This window comes from Cupressus sempervirens, chromosome 3 (genome assembly GCF_028749045.1).
Source record: "Cupressus sempervirens isolate cs-2001-9-10 chromosome 3, ASM2874904v1, whole genome shotgun sequence".
In the NCBI taxonomy this organism is placed as follows: Eukaryota; Viridiplantae; Streptophyta; class Pinopsida; order Cupressales; family Cupressaceae; genus Cupressus; species Cupressus sempervirens.
In genome coordinates, this window is record NC_143120.1 from 851065057 (window position 1) to 851078810 (window position 13754).

The window sequence follows — 13754 nt, forward strand, 5'->3', positions numbered from 1 at the left end:
TAAATTTACGCAGTTAATGTGTTACCACACAAACTTTTAATTAAAAAAAAAAAAAAATTGTAATATTTTCCTATGTTAGTTGAACACCTATTGTATAGGAATTGAAAATAAGCTATAGGAGAAAAGAAGGCTTAAAATAAACAACAACTACTTATTTAAAAACGCTACACATTCTTCATAAAAAAAAAAATCCCCTTTTTCATTGAACTACAATTTTGTATCTCCATTTTATTTATAACAGATAATATTGAAATTTTATTCACAAAATTCATTTAAGAACGGTACTTAAAAAATAGAGAGTAAATTTTACTTTCATGAAACTATTAGTTTCACAAATTATATTAAGAATAGCTGTAGTCTAGATAGTTTAACAGCTACATGAAAACGTGCTATGTGACACTTATTTTAGGGAACAAAATTTAAGGAAAAATTACTAAAAGAACAAGCGAACATATGAGAAGTCTCAGCCAAACGTGGCAAAGAAAACAAAGATATACGTTCTTCCTCTTTTAGGCACACTGATGATCGAAATTCTTATGCTTTTTAGATAAAAAGAAATGAAGAAAACCCTTTTGGGCTGGAAGATATTCTGTATACCGAAAGCGATTGTTGTTTAAAAAAAAAAAAAGGTGTCAATTCAGCCATAAAAGTTTGACGCGGAGGTGAATGGCAAACGTAACCTTAACCAGGGCCCTCTCTACCTATTTTACCATTAATTTACAATCTTTTTTCGAAATTCCTCGTTATGGCGGGTGCTGCAATTTGCATATCTTAAACTACGAGGTATTCTCCGCGTCTTGTTGCCACTACGTATTTACCAGCATTTCATTTTGAAAAATTAAGTACTTTTGTAGAAAAAATGGAGCAATTAATTGAATATGTGCAGATGCCGAGTTTGCGAGCATTCTAATTTTCCTTCTCGTGAATAATGGTGAATAATTAGGGTTTGAATGTTATGTTGTTAGTGCGATGGTTAGGGAATAGTCGCATGCTATGCGTTTGTGAATTCTACGAGCATAAACGCTTTGAATGGAAATTGTTTGTCTGAATTCCTAGGACTTAGTGAGTCCGGCTGCTCAAAAAGTTTTAAGAAATGAAAACATAAATATTTAAAAAAAAAAAAAAAAAAAAAAAAAAAAAAAAAAAAAAAAAAAATAATAATAATAATAATAATAATAAATAAATAAATAAATAAATAAATATATATATATATATGTACTGCAGATGGTATGTAATTGCTTTCCATGTTTCATTGCATACTAATGGAGTGATATGCTCGCATCGAAAGGCCATTATCTTACTGATTATTTTTTCTTGCAACTAATCTTATCTGTCAGCCGAATTTTTGCATAAAGCACCCTATGATACAATGAAGACTTTTAGGAATCGTATATGTTATAGAGATATTATTTACTGTTTTATAACAATCAAACTCAGATGCTTTCCGGTAAATTTCACGTTTTATCAGATTTAATCGATTAATCCATGAAAATGTGCTATATGAACTCGAAAAATAATTACATTTGATTGACCTTATAATTGAAAAGTTGTAGCAGTTATTTTTGCTTAATAAAAATTTACACATTATTGAGGATATGGATGTTTCCTATGACACTTGGGGATATATCAACAAGATGATGATGAGTTTGAATCTCAACATTGAGCTCCTTATAAGCACGAGAGGCATATTCAATTCAAACTAAATTATAACAACTTATTAATTTCCACATTTTCTTATGTCAAGAATTGGTCATGGAGTGATCTGAAATGCTAGTGAAAAGAAACACGCATAGTTTCTATGGGAAGCTCTCTTGCTCAATTTATTTTATTTTCAATTATTAACTGTGTCATTTCGGAGTTAATGGACAATCTCTGAGAATGTCTTAAATCCAGGTGCTTTTCTCTATTTAAAAATAAAATTGTGTAGAAATATTTCGGTTTCAAATTGCTTCCAATTTTTTCAAAATATGAACCTCCCTCATGATTATTTCTGGCTTCCTCAATGCAGAAGGGATATGCAGTTTAATATGAATGCTCCACAAGAGCTGATTATTGTACTTGCTTATGGTGGATTTCTGCACTTTTCTTCCCAATCCTCTTTTTCACGTGAAGTTCCCTAGGGTCCACTTCTTTGAGTTAGGATTATTATATGACAAGGGCAAAGGGATATAAAGATTCAATGTACAGGGAATGAAATCCCTTAAAATGAAATCCACAGCTACAATCTGAACTTTAAAAGGTCACTTATCCTTGCCCTAGCAGAACATGGCTTATAATCCTCCAGCTTGAGTTCTTAGATTGCCCTCCACATTTCCCTCAGGCTGGATCAAGTCACAAATGACACCAGCAATGAGCCTTAATTTAATCTTATACATGCTAGAGGACAGGAAGATCAGCTTGAATAGACGGTGATTTGTTCTCTTGGAAGTAAGTGTGATGTGCCATATTAGGGCTTATCTTAATTAAATGTAATATCCCCTATTTGGACTTATCTTAATTTTCGCCAGTTTTCCTAGAGGAGGCCTGAATTAATGCTTTGATTTAGAGTCTGCAACTGGGTTAGTTATCAATAGATAAATAAAGATATACTTCAACAATGTTCTAAAGAGAATTCTAATCATTATTATAATCTCTAAGGCTTTTTTCAAGAACCCATCCTCATTACGAAGCACCAGGAGAGATCACAAGGCACATCGAGCCTGTCCATCAAGCCCAGGAGCATGGAAAGAACACCTCCCATTCCCACTTGAGGTCACCCCTACTTGAATTGACCTTTATTCTACTTGCACTCTTCGTATGTATGCTCTTCCCTCTATAATGGAGTGACAGATTGGCTGTAAGCTTAAAAGAATCTTCATAAACAACAATTAAGAAGATAAACAGGCAATAAGTAAGAGCAAAAACTGAAACAACAAACACTAGGAATACCCTGGGAGAACTCTTCAAGAATGAAGGGAAAAAATCCAGCCACACAACAAAAGATCATTTTATTGATAATAAAATTGAAGTGTACAATGCCATTTGCTAGATGCGATATATATAACACAAGAGATACTCTTCACACTACAACAGAAGGTCTCTTGAAATATCCAACAATATAACTCTTTATTACAAATACAATTCTTCGAATTTTCACGCCTTAATGCATGACGAATGACACATGTCATTATATTTAATACTACAATTATCATAAATGTCATTTTCAGATGACAATGACTAAACATAATTAACGTTCAAAGAGAGATTTCTATCGCGGCTACAGACTCCAACACTCTCTCTCAGCGAGAGAGAAATCTTTAGCTGAACAGTCACACAAGGTTGGAACCAAAATGTCAATGATAATATCTAAACACATAGATCCTATAAAATTTCATGGAATCACTCAACATGAAAACCCTGGAGGAAACACAAACAGTTTTCGTGTAATTATCATGGAATCCTAAGAGAGCAATTTACTCATTAATAATCATTAAATCACTCAACACGATAGATTTGTAAGAATCCCAATTAAGTCTTTAATCACAAATTCTCTCCACGTGAACTATCATGGAATTGCTCAACATGACATCCAAACTCCCATCGCGGATTCTCTCTATGTGATGTCATCATGGATTCTCTCCACATGATGATCACTCCCAGAGTGGAAGAGTTATCATAGCTGATTCTTACAATGTCATTTATTCACACAAGACTAGAAATAGGCATTTTAACAAAACAAGACTTAGTTCCATTCAAGTCTCAAATTTTACAAATACCACAAGCATCACAAGCATATATGAGAATGAAGGGAATTCCATAAGCACTCCCTCTTAATTATGAAGCCTCCCTCTGAAGCTAAAATATCCCTCTAAATTTCAACATTTCCCTCTTGATTAAAGCAACCTATTGCCTTGTGTGTTGCATCTTGCAACGGTGAGAGATAAAAGATCAATCACTATTTATAATCAACATTCATAAATATTGAAAGGTAACCACTATTTTCAACTATAACATAAGTTCAAAAATCATAGGATACTTATCTCAACAATTTCATGCAATACTTATCTCTGCAACTTGTACCCAGGCCAGAGTTTATGTAGAGTCTACACATATCATCAAGATCAAGCTCGCTCATTAAGAGGATGAAGCTGTAATCCAGAGCCAAAAAATGTATGATTCCATGTGGTCATAGATGGCCACCAAGGATGGGATGCTCAAAACCTGATGCTGATGCAAATAGAAACAATAATCAGTTGTATATGAATATGAAGAGGTTGAGCTTGACAAACAGTTCGAGTATCTAACCCAAATCTTCAATCTTGGCACAAAAAACTCTTTAGAATAACACAATAATATTGAAGAATTCTGCACTCCAAGAATTGATGGCACTAACAGAACTGAAAAGACCATTTTGAATCAAAACCAATACTTTCCAAAACAAATACCAAAACTGCACCTGAAATACTTCTCTTCCCAAAAAACTCTGTTTATAATTTTCTCTCTCCAAATTGAAGTCTCTTGTCCCAAATGAAAAATTTGCACCTGATGGTTCCTCTTAAAAAACTGCTCCTTTTCTAAACTTCGATGAAAGAGTAGTCTTTTGCCTTTACAAAGATGATGGCTTGCACGATCTGAGAGAAATTTAAGGGTGCAGCCATTATTGACTTGTACAAATCGTTGTATCCTTTCCCGATTGCTTGGTTTGCATCAAGAGAATTTATGATAAAGTTGAACTCCGCAGTCTTACATACTGCTTCAAAGAAGAGCAGGTGATCAATGTCACTTAAAGAAATGTCCATCTCTTCCTTTGATGCTGCTATAGCCAAACAAATATCTCTACTTTGTATTGCTAGAGGCTTCCAATCAATGGAGACAACAAACAACAAATTTATCTTTGTCGTGGAAATTGCAGGCTCCAACTCTGACAACCTCCTTGTCCACTCTTCATATGATAAGACTCGATCCATGTGTGAAAAGAAAAATAACACCCAGTATCAGATTTGAGTGTATGTAACTTCCTTGAAGACCACTGACAAATAATGAGAGACATTAAGAATCTTTCATGATTACAAACACTAAGAGAATGCATTGACCACAACAAAATCAAATTATAGACGGATGACCAAGAATAGCCATGAACAGACATCTCCAAAAACCTCAAGACAAGCTGCCGACACAACTATTAGCTTCACAAAATTCAAGACATCATACATAAAATATGCATGTCTCTTTCTCTGTGGAATAGATCAAAGACAAAAGAGGCAAAAGAAGAATACTGTTCAAATATGAAAGATCGAATCTATCAATACTTATAGATTGGTTACAAAATGCACAAACTAATGAACAAAAAAAATTCTTTATTAATGGACGCCATTATAAGATCCCACGTGCTCAAAAAAATTCTAAACATTGTCGATAAAACACAAGGTGAAAAGGAAGCAAATGAATAACATAAAACAACACAAAAAATATTTACAAAATCATATAATTGCTGCATGCACCTACGATGGGATCAATAGAAGAAAATATATCGGCCTAGAGATGACTACAAAGAGATACTTACAGAGATTTGTATGAAATGACTATGCTAAACCAATTGTCTTGTATTTGCATGTAGGCCACCCTTCTTTAGGCATTTTGAACTCGTGATGACATGCCGTGTCTTAACACAATTGTCATGGCCTCTTTCATACTGCCCAAATTTATATCGAAATTCGCTTCTTTCCACCATGATTTGTACGGATGAAGGAGCCATAAGCTCTAAATTCAAAGTTTTTGCAATCATATACCATCCAACACGTCAGTAAAGGCACACAAGAACCCTTGTATGTTGTTCTCAAAACCTAGTGTTGATAAGGTAAGATAAGATAATGATATTAATGTCCAACAAAAGACCATCAAAAGCCAAAATTGAAACAATAAACACCATAAATACCTTGGGAAAATCCTTAGAGAACAAAGGGGAAAAACCCAGCCACACAACAAAAGATCATTTAATTGATAATAAAATTCAACTGTACAATGCCATTTGCTAGATGTGATGTATATTACACAAGAGAGACTCTTCTCGTTATAATGAAAGGTCTCTTGAAATTTCAAACGATATAACTCTCTATTACAAATATAACTCTTTGAATTTTCATGCCTTAGCGCATGATGAATGACGCATGCCATTATATTTAATATTATAATTATCATAAACATCCTTTTCAACTGAAGATGACTATAATGAAATTAATGCCCAGAGATAAAGATTTCTATCACAGCTAAAAACTCTTAATATGAAGCACCATGAGAGATCATACAAGGCACATCGAGCTTGTCCATCAAGCCCAGGAGCATGGAAAGAATAGTTACCATTTGGCCTCCTAACCCCACTCGAAATGACCTATTATCTACTTGCACTCTTTGTATGTACATTCTTCCCTCTATAATGGAGCGACGGATTGGCGATAAGCTCAAAAGAATCTTCATCAACATTAATTATGCATGTATTCCTACTCCATTATTAATTATACAATAGAAGCCATGCTCCATGGAGTTTTGTGGACAGGGATATTTTATGGGACATGAACACGTTTTTGGTATGGGCATATGGTTCAAGGCCAGTTTACAGGGGATGGTAGGGGATAACTATTAAAAAAATAGGAGAAGTTTTATAAATAGAGGAGAGATTTCAAATATGCATATCATAACATTGATAAACCATTCATCGTAGACATTTTAGAAGCTCAACACATAGCAAATTCAAATACTTTCATTTTAAATATATGGTGTACATACTTACAGCAAAAATGTCCAAAGGCTCCAAGTTTCATGCATGAAACAACATGAAACATTGAAATGCAAACAATAGACATACTATTATAAGTCTATAACTAGCACACTAAAGAATAAATAATAACATAACTCCAACTCCATAATCAGCTGTCCATAATAATATCAAATGTAAATACTATGACTAAACTACTAAACAGTAAACTTAGAAGTTCACAATAATATATAACTGTCCATAATAAGTAGATGGTAGGTCTAAGACTCTAAATCGAGTAGATTTGATGCCATAACATACTCTTTCAACTATTGTTCACTCCCTGACTAGTTGCTCCTCTTGCTGCTCTTATCCTTTGTGAATGTGAAAATGAATTTCTTTTTCTTCTTTGTGGTTCTTTTATGCTTAGATTAGGTTTTCATATTGTTAAATATGGTTTGGGCGTCCATGTAGGCCAACCAATCTTTTTCTCAAATTAAAAAATGCCTTATTTTTTAATACTAGTAGTCCAAAAATGGCTTGAGCCATAGGGGACAGCTAGAAGTCCCTGGAATGGGTAGGAAACTTCTATCCATCCCCTAATTGTCCTAGGACTTCTAGCTGTACAACTGTACCCTGCTGCTCTCAAAGTGGTGTTTTAGGGATGGTACGCGAATTGGCGAAAATGGGACGCCTTTGGGGACGAAAAATTCCCATCCTTGTGCCCCTATATCGTCCTTGAGATGGATGCGGGTGGAATTTCACAGGGGATGCATCCTTTTGGAGCATAGACTAGATGCAATAGAATATCTATATACATCCCTACTCCCTATCAAAAGAGAGAAGTTGAGGTGAAAGCCCTTGTTCCACCCTCTGACTTGGTTCGTGGTGGTTACTATCTTGCATATGTGGATTATGTCATGAAAGGTGACGATCTTTCATTGATATATACATTTGGAGGGTTGCTATTGTAAGGTGACAATCTTATCAATAGCTTGACCTGTTATTATGATAGACTACATCAAGTTGCTGTCTCAGAGTGCTGGTAGTCATGATAACGAATGTACCATGACCAAACTGCATTAACCTGCTGTCTTAGAGTGCTGAAGATCATGATACTTGTCATGATAGAGATCATGACATGTTGATTACTAGTTATCTGATTGACTTCATGAAGTTGTTGTCCCTGAGTGTCGAAAATCAGATAACTCATATCCTACTAGGATATAACATATGCTTTTGGTAGGCATCAAGGATTTGATGCCAATGCACATACCAAAAGAATATAAGTATGGTGAACACCATATGATTAATAATTCTTGTTGAAACATTCTTCGGATTATATTGAAAGATAACATCTAAGTTGATGGATATATGTTGATATCCTTAAATATGCTATTCCAAGAATATCATACTTAGATGATCTCTCTTCATATACTCGAGAGCATAATGTGTTCTATAACAGTCCTCCCTAGCTAAGAGGGAGTGTTAAGTTTGTAGCTTCAGTCGGATTGATTCAATCATGAGATACATTGTTGATAGTAACTCATCATTTAGATAAATATTCTTATATATATATATATATATATATATATATATATATGGTTATTTGTTTTATTAATATATTAACTAATGATGGCTAACTATAGAGACATGTCTCTTTATGAGACATTTCCCCTCTCATATTTATGAGTCTTCAAATCTGCATTTGGAACACACCAATAAATTATGAGTGTTATTACATTTGTAGAAGCGATCCTTGTCATTCAAAAACATCTCCTTTTAATAGATGGAGTAATGTCTTTTGGTTTTGGTGAGCTTGCAACGTTCAACTGCGATTGGATGTTTGTTTTGTGTAAGGACTACTCTAATGCCTTCTCTGAATGCATCACTCTCCTATTCGAAAGGAAACATAAAATTGAGAGTGGCTAGGATAGGGCATTGGCTTATTACCTTTTTTAGTTTCTCGTAAGCTTGTTGAGTCACTTCATTCCACACGAAAGCTAGCTTTTTGTATAAGTCTGTGAGTGGTGCAACTTGTTTAGAAAATCCCTTTACAAAATTGTCTGTAGTAACTAAATGATCTAACAAAGCCTTTTAGATGCATTTTCGGTTCTTGGGAGCGGCCATTCCTTAGTGGCTATAATGCTCTCCTCGTTCATGTCCACTCCTTGCACATTGATCTCGTGACCAAGATAAAGGATTACTTCGAACCCATATTCACATTTGAATGATTCAGTATATTGTAATCCTTGTTCCAAGATGCTAAGAACTTCCTTGATATGTTTAAGATGTCCTTCCTATGTTTTTCCGTAAATAAGGATTGAAATGTTGTGGGTGCGTTGGTCAAGCCAAAGGGTAGAACCAAAAATGCAATGTGTTCATAGTAACCCCTAAAAGTTGTCTTGGGAATATCTTCCTTTGTCATTCTTATTTGATGGCACTTGCATCGTAGATCAATCTTGAAGAAATATTTTACTCTGTGTAGCCCATGAATTAATTCATCAATTCTTTGGTTGGGTTATGAATTATTTATTTATTTTTTGTTTAAGGTCCTATAATCTACACACATCCTCACAATGCCATTGCTTTTTTTAACTAACACACAAAGGATGCAAAAGGGTTGGAACTAGGTTGAATATTGCCTATTTCCAGAAGTTCTTTGATTGTTATCCCAATTTCCTCCTTGAACTTCCAAGGGTGCCTGTAGTGGGTAAAGATCACTGGTTTAGTCCCTTATAATTCACTTGTATGTTCAAATGATCTCTTTGGGGGTAGTCTTGGGGGAATACCACCAAATATCTTGTTATGTTTATTTAACACGGGTTGTATATCAATGTTAATTGCCTTGCTTTGGGTGGAAGTCTTGTCAAGATTCATACATTGTGTAGCCCACTCTCCTTGCCTGTGTCTAAAGTTCCTCTCGACCCTTTTGGATGAGACTACTTTTTGGGACCTATTGGGTAACTCTCTCAAAGTGACTTCTTGTCCATTATGTTGGAAATAGATCTCATTAGGCATTTCCAACATAATGGACCTAATGACTTCTTGGGTAACTCTCTCAAATGTCTAATGTTATGATAGAGAAATCCTCTTTCATTAGGCATTTCCCTAGGGTGATTTCTAGTTGGGGAATCATCTTGGTACATTCATCCATAACTCTGTTAGCTAGTTTATTGTAAAAAAGCTTAATGTTCTTAGTCTCCAATTTCAATTTTGCAGCCAGATATTTGTTGATAAAGTGGTGGGATGCCCCATTATCTATGAGGGTGATTACCCTTTGGCCCTTGAGAGTGCTCGTGATTGGAATGGTTGATGTTTGGAGGCTTGAGAGATGGATGCCAAGGTTCTATACTCTTCTTGTTCTTCACCCTATCTTCTTTTGCTAGGGTTTTATTCCATCCTTTCCACACTTCTCTTGATAATGCTTCCATATTGAATGCTTGACTTTCCTTTCCACACCTGTGTCATGGTCTCCATTTTTCCTTGCATTTAAAGCACAAATTCTAGTCTTCTCGTTGTCTCTTACAAACATGTCTTGATTCCCTTTTTTCTTCGTACTTCAAATATAATCCTTTTTCCTAAGACCCTTTCCTTTCTTTATAAGGTACGGAGGGTTTTTAACCTTAGTTTTTATTAAAAGATTTAGGAGGTTGGCTGTTTCTATGGTACTTGTTCTTTGTAGATGTGATGTCTACATTTAGTTTTTTTCAATAACATCTTTAATTGATGTAGGCTTGACGGCACATACCAAGCCTTGGGTAGAGTTTTTTAATTGTTGGACAAATAGGTAGGCCAATTTTCTTTGAGATACTCGTGGTACCATCACAAAAAGTCTTTGGAACTTAGTGACATACTCTTTCATGGAACTTTGTTGCCTTAGTAGTGTATATTCCCCAAAGTAGTATTTGGCATGTTTTTGGTCAAATCTTCAGACAAGTTCTTGGGTGAGCTCATTGTAGATTGTTATGTGTTGGTGGTCTTGGATAAAAGGCCACGATGTTTAAACAGGTGTGTCTATTGTCTCAGATGGATGGGAAGATTGCAAACTTCGTCATTTGATAAATGTTATTATTGTGTCTCCCAAAAGGGCCATGTTTTTGAAGACGGTTGATTGTGAGGAGCAAGTAAAAGATGATAAATTTATTGCTCTATTTCTCATTTATTCCATAGAGGCAGTGGGTAATGATAATGTTGTCCAAGTTTTTACGGACATTGTAAAAGTTTGTAGGGCTGCGGGTCCATTGGTAGAAGCTAGATATGGTCACATTTTTTGGACACCATGCACCGTCCATTCCCTCAATTTGGTGATGCAAGCCATTGGCACCTAAATAGATTGGGTGAAGCAAATATATGAAGAGGGTGAGGAGATTCAAATATTTGTGACAAACCACCACATGTCACAAGCAATTTTCAGAACTTTCTCCAAATTGGAATTATTGAAGGTAAATTTTAAAATTTAATTTATTTAGTTTCATTTATGAAATATCATTTTATGTTATGTTTTACGTAATTAAATGTGTTACTAACTTACTATTAACATGTTTTTAGGTGGCTGAAGTACGCTTTGCATCACACACATTTGTCCTTAGATGACTTGTGAGGGTAAAATAAGCATTGTCACAAGTGGTGATTGGCATCACACACAATTGTCCTTAGACGACTTATCAGGGTAAATGAAGCATTGTCACAAGTGGTGATTGGCAACAAATGGGGCATTTGGAAACAATCCAATACAACAAGAGCCCAAAGGTTAATAAGGCAATGATATGGATGATGATTGGTTGGCTTGGGTGGATTATCTATCAGAATTCGCTGGCATATTGTATTTGTGCTTAGGTTTGCCAACACAAATCAGCCATGCTTGGGGGGACAACTGTGATGCCATGGACAACATGTTGGAGAAAGTCAAATTGGTAAGTTATAATACAATTCTCTATCTTAGTTTATTATTATTAAGAGATAGCTAAAGTTAAAAAGTTTTCATTTACATAACTTCAATCAAGGTAACTTACATGAACATCGTTTGTTATTCATATCCTAGATCATTCAAAGGAAAGAGAATCACCTTGCAGACGCCTTATACAAAAAGGTGTAAGAAATTGTTCTTCAGTGCTAGAATAAGATGACTACACCTTTGCATCTCCTAACTTATGCTCTCTCCCCTTGGTATTATAGCTCAGGGGTACTTTCTATTTTGGGTAGGGACCTTATAGAGATGTTGACGTTGCTTGTAGGCATAAGAGGGCATTCATTAGGATCTTCAACGATCTAGAGGTGGGGGCAAATGTTAGGACAAAGTTTGGATCATCTTAGGAAAAGATGCAGATCCTATTGCCGTGAATGATCAAAGCATAATGGATGGTATTACATGGTGGTACCTCCATGGCAAGATTATGTGTATCTCTTGCCTCTTGCTATAAAGGTCCTATCACAAGTAAGTTTTTAATTTTAATTTTAAAAGTATTTTATATATTTTTTGGCCTCTTGCAATGTATATTTTAACACTTAATTTTGTTTGTTTTCTCTCTAGGGTGCTAGCTCTTCTGCCGTTGAGTGGAATTGGAGTATATAAATTTTTATCCACTCCCTGAAGTGTAACCAATTGGGCTCCAAAAAAGTAGAAAACTTGGTGTTTATTCACAATAACTTGTGCATCCTATCTTATAAGGATCCAAAATACAAGAAGGGGCAAAGAAGCTTTGGGATGTGGCATCCAATTTTTTTACTTGGATATGACGATTTAGGATCTTGCTAGAGCCACATTGTTTGATTTAGATGATGAGAAGGATGACACAATACCCTCTACTGCTAGTGGAATTGGTTTTGGTTCAAATAATGATGAGGATCTATTGCTTGTAGCCATTGAAGACCCCAATGATCAACATTCTTTAGATAATCCAATTGATGATTGAGAACATTTTCATGGTTATTGAATCATGTTTCAACCATTGTTGAAATATAAGTCTACGTATTTTTATGAATTGAAGTGATGATTTTCTTTTGAATCATAATGTTTACCTTTGACACTTGGCATTGATGAATGTTCAAGCATCGTAGATTCATAGTATGAAATAATTTAGTCTTAGAATTATGTATATTTCTTGTGTTTTTAAGAATATATAAGGCATATATATATTCACGAAACCTTACGAATCATAATGGGATTTTTTTTCCATGAATCCACGAATTCTCGAACCCAAATTTGTCCCTGAACCCAAATCGACAACTTAGGTGGATGCCTAACTAAAACAATGAGAGGGGATAAAAAAGAGTATAAGCAGACCGTGGGAGCAACTTAGACTTTTGACTTGTTGAAAATAAAATTTATAGAACTACTTGTTTTGACACTTCTGAATTTTAATAAGGTATTTCAAGTAGACAATGATGCTAGTGGCAATGCTATTGGAGCTGTTTTTGAGTCATAAAGATAAACCCATTGCTTATTTTAGCAAGAAGTTGAATGATGCCAAAAGAAAATATTTTGCTTATGGTCAAGAGTTCTATGCTATAGTCTAGACATTGAAGAAATGAAGACATTATCTTTTTCCTAAAGAGTTTGTTTTGTTTATTAATCATCAAGCTTACAATATCTGAGTAGCCAAGGAAAATTGAATCAAAGGTATTTAAAATGGGTTGAGTTTTTGTGGAGTTACACTTATGTTTTAAAGCACGAGTGAAATGTCTGATAGGGTTGCAGATGCCTTGAGGAAGAGGCAAAATTTGTTGATAGAGATGAAGATCAAAGTTGTTGGTCTCTAGGAACTTAAGAGTTTGTACCCGAGGATATTGATTTTGGCAAAGCTTGAAGAACTTGCACATAACCTATATAAGATTAGTTGGTTGGATTTTATAATCCAAGATGTTATGTTATTCAAAGATAACCTATTGTGCATTCTCGAAGAGTTCCATGGGAGAGAACCCAATCAAAGAGAAGTATAATGGAAGATTGGGTGGACACTTTGGGAATTGTTGCTCTAGTTGGTGAGCATTATTATTGGCCACAACAACAAGAAGATGTTAT

The 13754-nt window shown here is 34.8% G+C and overlaps 1 protein-coding gene across 2 annotated transcripts in view; it reads left to right on the forward strand.

Moving 5' to 3' along the window:
• The first annotated feature begins 407 nt into the window (after positions 1 to 407).
• LOC149569454 (uncharacterized) overlaps positions 408 to 13754 on the forward strand; it is a 107878-nt gene continuing 94531 nt past the window's right edge. For both annotated transcript variants that reach the window (XR_016362747.1, XM_089822156.1), the window contains exon 1: positions 408 to 783. The gene's annotated coding sequence lies outside the window, so the exon portion shown is untranslated. The remainder of the gene's footprint in view (positions 784 to 13754) is intronic.